Here is a 7,184-nt window from a genome sequence, read left to right on the forward strand (position 1 = left end):
GTAACCATACATATTTGAACAATTTTCATCAAAATTGAAAAGCCCTGTTTTATGATCTCCTCAATATACAGTGTAGCACTAGGCTATAATATTATTAATCTTATTCTTGAAACATTATCAAGACTTAATGCAAAGACAATTTTATCTCAATAAACATATACATTTCCGCTCAAATTATGTAAGTTATAAAATTTCTGTTCGGTTCTGTAAGTAATAAGGTAATTAGCGTCGGCCATCTGACTTCCACCTACAAAACAATTAAAGACGGCTTTTATTCAATTAGCAACATATTGTTAAATGTTTTATTACCATTCCATGTTCTATTATATATCAAAAGAAATGAACGAACATGAAATACCTTTAATGTGTATTGCATTGCTTTAAATGCATTCCTCTCATATCTGAAATAAATACAGAACATAAATGTTCCTAGTATACATTGCGCACATAACGTTTTGTTATTACGAAAGAATCATACCGTTGAAAGTAAAATTTCATATTTCGATTGGTTATATTTGAAAGTAAAGAATTCAGGATTTAAATGCAACAAGAAATGAAATGAAAATAAATAAATACATAAATACACTCGGTTTATGAAAAATATGTTGCGTACAATTTATTCCATTTCCTTGTTATATATGATCTTAAGTTTATGCTTTTGTGTATAAGTAATACATATATATATATATATATATATATATATATATATATATATATATATATATATAAGAAACTAAGATTCATAATACATGTATGATTCAGCCTAAGCAATCTGTATTGAACATTTTGTTTCTTTTTTAACTGTTCCTGAAATAAATATTACGCTTGTTTTCTTCCTTTCTTTACAACTTAAATTTTAACAACCTTTCAACTTACTTAATACATTTTAATTAATATTAAAATATATTTCAATCACTTCCTCTCCATACCAGAGATGTAGATAACATAATATCTCTGTCTCTGTCCATATTTACATCATTATTTTTTTATGATTATATTGTTACATCTACTACTTCTTCGGATTGATAATTGTTCATATGTTTTTTTTACATATTGTAAATTGTGACGCTGACAATAAAGTTTTGAATTGAATTGAAATGCAGATCGGGATCAATTCTCCGTCTGGAGAAATGCTTATATTTTACGACAATATAATTTATTCTTGACAGAGTGTATGTGCATTCACACTTTCTATTTACTTGTATGGCGATTTAAACCAACGATTTTTACACATAAATGTAATAATGTTAGTTCTTATAATGTTTTTCTTTACATTCATCTTACTGATTATCCACATGTATACTTTACAGTATAATTATTATATGTAAGATAATAGTGTTATGCTAAGCAAGCAATTCTCGATAGTATAGTGGTGAGTATCCCCGCCTGTCACGCGGGAGACCGGGGTTCAATTCCCCGTCGGGGAGATGCTTATTCTTTTACGACAACATGGATTTTCTCAAATGATGAACATTCTCGCTATTTCGTCTGTATAATTAGTAAAGTGTCTTCACACATTATGTTTTGAAAATTATAAAACATACAAGACGCGTCAATGTACTTACATTTTTTTCTTAATGGAGGTAATTCAAATGCCAAAGCAATTTTCCGGGCTGAGAATACACAAAATTACAAATTTATCTTCATCGTTACTTGTCTGAAGGTCAGGATTGTAAAGTTGGAATTCGTGGCAAAATATTTTGTCATCAATATGATTTACATATTGTAAACTGTGACAATAAACTTTTGAATTGAACTGAATTGAATTGTCAGCCCGGTGTTCAAAGTATGTGCATTTCTTTTTACTTGTATGGCGATTTAAACCAACGAGTTTTACACATAAATGTAATAATGATAGTTTTCCTGATTATACTTTTCTTTACCTTTATCCCACTGATTATCTATACTTTACAGTATATTATATATAAGTAACTAGATTTATCCATATTCAACAAGCAATCCTCGATAGTATAGTGGTGAGTATCCCCGCCTGTCACGCGGGAGACCGGGGTTCAATTCCCCGTCGGGGAGATGCTAAATTTTTACGCTATTTCTGTATAATTAGTAAAGTGCCTTTACTGACATTTTGTTTTGAAAATTGTAAAAAGAAATGATATAAGGTTGAAATGTCTCTCGACCAATTATGAGACGAGTCAATGTGCTTACAATTTCTAAATGGAGGTTACTCAAATTCAAGTTAATTCCAAATCAATATTTGCAGTCTAAGAATACACAAATGTATAATTTCAAACAATTTCTAATAAACCGTATTTTGCTTTTAATCCTGTTTTAAGTGCCTCTCCTGATCTATGTTATCTATGTTAGAACTCTGACATTTATTATTTTAGGCTTTCGGACCTGCAATTCTTGTAGAATAACACTTTTCCTCAATAAGATTAAAACTCACTCAGAAGCTGACTACTTTCACGCAGGTGACCGGGGTTCGATTCAACGTCGGGGACGTTCTTTTTTATTTCTGCCGATTAAATGTTGCAGCCCATAATTATTTGTTTTAAATAAATACACATAACACTTTAAAATCCGTATCTAGTAGGTATTCCTATAGTCAATATGACCGCATAATTATCTTTTTTGTTTTGTCTGATAAAATCGCAAATCATTTTCTATTGTTAGAGAGGACGGGGGTAGTAATTAGTTTGATTTTGCGTATTTCTTCTTCAATGCTGATATCAAGTTGTTCAGTTCATGTTTGAGCCGTATTTCAATCGCCTACCTATTAAGCATTTTGTCTATTATAGTAATTAGCGGAACCATATTTTTGAACAACTGTTTATAGATAAAAACAACCTTTTTTCTTGCTTTAAGATTCACTTATATATGCTTTTGAACCTATCATCACCAGTGCTCATACGTTCAAAATTACAGTTTTACTTTACATGTATTTTAGACCATGTTATTGTGGTTCTTCAACATAGAATGGAAATACATTTAAAGACAAAAATAAGACAATTTGCATTGAAAATTAATGAAAAGCATGGAGAAATAAGTACTTTCTATAGATCCTATTCTATTCTTTCTGTTTTTCTATTTTTACGATATTTTGTAAAACTTTAAGCAAGCAATCCTCGATAGTATAGTGTTGAGTATCCCCGCCTGTCACGCGGGAGACCGTGGTTCAATTCCCCGTCGGGGAGAAGCTTATTTTTTACGACAATATAGATTTTCACTTTAATATGATGAAAGCCAACGCTTTTTATGTATAATTAGTAAAGTGTCTACTAACATTTTGTTTTGAAAATTGTAAAAAAAAAAATAAGGATGTAATGTCTCGACCAATTACGAGACGAGTCAATGTGCTTACAATTTCTAAATGGATGTTACTCAAATTCAAGTTAATACCAAATCAACTTTTTTTCAGGCTAAGAATACACAAATGTACAATTTCAAACAATTTCTAAACCATATTTTGCTTTTGTTCCTGTTTTAAGCGCCTCTCATGATCTATGGTATTTATGTAAGAACTCTGACATTTATTATATTAGGCTTTTGGACCTCCGATTCTTATAGAACAATAACTATTTTCCTCAATAAGATTAAAATTTCACTCAGAGTCAATTCATTTTTCTTAATGGAGGTTACTCAAATCAGTTAATGCTAAAGCAGTTTTGTCGTGCTTAGAATACACTTAAGTACGTTTTTAAAATTATTGCTAATTGTATTTCTTAATCATGTTATTCTTTCTTTTATGTTATTAGTGTCCCTGCTGATCTATAAAAGAAACATAAATTGAGCTAAATTGAGTTTCTTTAAATTAATAACTATTTTGCATCAACATTTGTATGTAAATGAAGCGAAATCTTTACTATTGAGCTAACAAGAAAATAACTTAAAATGTACCTTTATACAATTAAGTGTGTCTGTTTAAAATTTTACTTTTTTTCTGTTGTTTATAAAGGGATTTTAGATGAATGGATAAAATGACATGTTTAAATCAAATATGTTAATGAGTCATGAGTCTATGGAGTATCTATGGAGTATAGATATCACGTTGAAATAATGTTTTCTATATAAATCTTTCTTGTGGATTTAATATCAGTACATTTAGTTTAAATTCATTAAAATATTAAGTGTGCTTTAAATAGCATTAAACTATATATATCATATTATATTATATCAGATTAAATTTTGTTTTATTGTATTTTATTTTATATCATGCCCCTAATTAGTGTTTCAAGTTAACGAAAATGTAATTGATAGAAGGATCAAGATCTAATTACTCCTCAAATGGTCATATCTTAACACTACATTTTTTATTCAAAAGCTTATATCAAGTAAAAGAAATTGTTCTGTTGTTTTATTGATTCCATTTCGACTGTTGACTAAGTCGGAAGGTCAGGATTGTAGAGTAAACAATTCAAAACAGGAATTCGTAGCAAAATATTTTATATCATCAATAATATATTTTACATATTGGAAACCGTGACTCTGGCAATAAAGTTTTGAATTGAATTGAATTGGCAGATCGGGTTCAAAACCCCGACGAAGAATTGCTTTTAATTTGCAACATTATAATTTAATTTAAACAGTAATAAGCTTTCAGTAAATGTATAGTGAACGTTGTATAAATATGCAGAATGTGGTCACATATATTAGTATATATTTCAATATTTATTTGCATATTGTAGAACACTGTCGTACAAAGGTAAGACAAAACGTTTTATTTATTCGATGCATGTAAATGTTGGACTTTTACCAAATCCACCAAAAAGTGTGTATTATTTTCTATGTAAACACGAGACTGAATATGACACTAATAAAATATTTGTTTTTCATTATAATCTTGATACATTCCTGTCTTTAATTTACCTTGTTATTATTGTGTGTTACTGTTAAAAGACATATGCTCACTGTCACTGGTCATAATTAAAGAAATCTATTACTTTCCGAAATGTTTTTAAAAATTAATCTACAGAGACGTTTCCTTATATACTACCATTGTGAAATTATGTATGCTAGTATATACGGAAATGTGCATGTCTAGCAATTCTTGAAAATATTTCAGTCAGTTTGTGTTATATGGGTATTATTTAATCATTTAACGGATTTTCGTATTTCTTCTGTTAAAGAATTATTGTATTTTCATCAGGAAATCTATTCTTGAATAATAAAGACACTATTTACTCAATGAGCGTCTTCCTCTCTCAATATTTTCATTTTTTCCAAACTACCTTTAAGTTATTAAAGTTACTTGTTTACGAAAATAATTATAAAAAGAATACGTTTGGTGTACATGTAGTATCTCAAACAATTATAGTTGTTGAATATCTCAGATAAAGCCAAAAAGTGACGTATCAATCGGAAATTCAATTACTCCAGCGACAAAACATTGTCAAAGCTGTCTTAAAGTTTTAAAAAACCACCACAAAATAAATACAACCCTGTAAATAAAGGCCGATTTTCAGACACCTTCCATTGATTCATTAGAACTGAGTAACCTGTAAATAAAGACCTCTTGCCAATAAAGGCCTTACTCAGTGTCCTTTTTTGGGAGGCATTTGTCCATAAGTTTGAATGATTATGTAAAAAAGGATGTTTAAAATATAAATCTTTTTTACTGCATCGAATTGAACTGCTTTGCTTCATATCACAAAATCAATATAAAAATGATTGAAAAAGCGATAGTTTCCTGATAAAGCTTGGCAATATCTAAATCGCTTCATACACTGGATTATAATGAACTAATTATCTTACCAATTTACAAGCTTGGCAGGTTCTTGTACATTGCAATGTCATTATTTTCTTATGGTTTCTATGTAATATTCTGGACGAACTCTGCACCATCTAGGGCTGTTGTTGACCCCTTATGTATGTTAGCCCCATCCAAGCAGCCTCCTGAAGGATAAATGTAAAGTCTTTTAAAAGGGTATGCGGTTTAAATATGTAAGCAAAAGTGTATTTTGTCCATCCCTTAACAGCTTAATAGACATAGGGCCATGATCACCTAAATACTTACCTATAAAGGTTTGAAATAATAGATGAATGGTTGAAAATGATGAAAATTGTCGAAATGTAAAGAAAGGTAGGATTTTCATATTGTTTAAATTGTAATGACACCAGTTATTTTAAAATAGAGACATTCAAGTAGTAGTGGTTATTTTGCAGTCACTAGTAATTCGGTTTAAATATAAGATTATTTTAGGCTTCCGTTCTTTTAATTAATCAATTAAGTTACAAGTAATTCATACTCTAAAATGTTTCGGATCTATCTGTTGGTCGTGCACTTTAATCTTTTGAAGTTTTTAACAATTTTTCTTGTTTTAGCAGAGATTTTATCGTCACCTATTTAACACACATAATAAATTGAATCTAGCAATAGTGATGTGTTACTGTGCATAAGAATACCTTAAATATGTTAAGTGACAAAATTTAAAAAAAAAACGTTAAGGAAGTGTTTACATTAATACTTATATTCTTACTTTCTCAATAGGGTTAGTATTGGCACATCAACAAGAATCATGGTTCCTGTTTGGTTTAAATGACTGTACCTTCCCACTGTAACCGTTTCATAGCTGCTACTGCCTGCAGGGTTGAATTCAGCTAGTAACTGTTTCCTACGTTTATAAACCCAGGAGGGCTTTTCTCTCTTGTTCTTTTCTTTTTTCCTCTATCAAGCTTGTTTTTTTTCTTTGCTTCCTTTGGTTTAGTCTTCTTCACTGACTTTGATACCGGAACCCTTTAATTGGAGAATATAGAAAACTTCTTCTTTCTGTTCCTTTTGCCTTCTTTGTCAAAGACTCTTCAGCTTGTTGTATGTCTTCTGCGAGTATCTTTCTTTTCTTACCTTTACTCGTACCTTTCCGTTCTTGTTTTATTCTCACATTCCTTAATCTACCCCCACTACTGGCCTGAGTGTCCTTACGAACTCTCGAATTCTCAAAATAGTTTCCCCATCAACACATCTTTCTTAACGATTTTTATCCAAGCTTCTACGGAGGCATTGGAAGCGCGGGTATTTCCATCCTTCAACATACATCCACTCCAAATAGGATACAATGGCATGTAGTTTTGTGCAATGTAATTTATAGCTTCATGATGGAAATAAATGTTTTCAGGAACTTCATCATCTTCTGAATCATCTTGGACAAGGTTATAGATAAATAATGCAATGCCCGGTGATCTTTCACGAATACATGGTTTCTCCTCATTGTCTTTTCCTATCAATC

The 7,184-nt window shown here is 30.2% G+C and overlaps 2 non-coding genes across 2 annotated transcripts; both read left to right on the forward strand.

Moving 5' to 3' along the window:
- Positions 1–1,355: 1,355 nt before the first annotated feature.
- Positions 1,356–1,427, forward strand: Trnad-guc (transfer RNA aspartic acid (anticodon GUC)). The gene has a single exon. It is a non-coding gene; the product is annotated as a tRNA-Asp (tRNA).
- A 532-nt stretch (positions 1,428–1,959) lies between these two features.
- Positions 1,960–2,031, forward strand: Trnad-guc (transfer RNA aspartic acid (anticodon GUC)). Its single transcript has one exon. It is a non-coding gene; the product is annotated as a tRNA-Asp (tRNA).
- The last annotated feature ends 5,153 nt before the right edge of the window (positions 2,032–7,184 follow it).

Source organism: Ruditapes philippinarum, unplaced genomic scaffold (assembly GCF_026571515.1).
Source record: "Ruditapes philippinarum isolate M1 unplaced genomic scaffold, ASM2657151v2 ctg13677_1_1_1_1, whole genome shotgun sequence".
Lineage (NCBI taxonomy): Eukaryota > Metazoa > Mollusca > Bivalvia > Venerida > Veneridae > Ruditapes > Ruditapes philippinarum.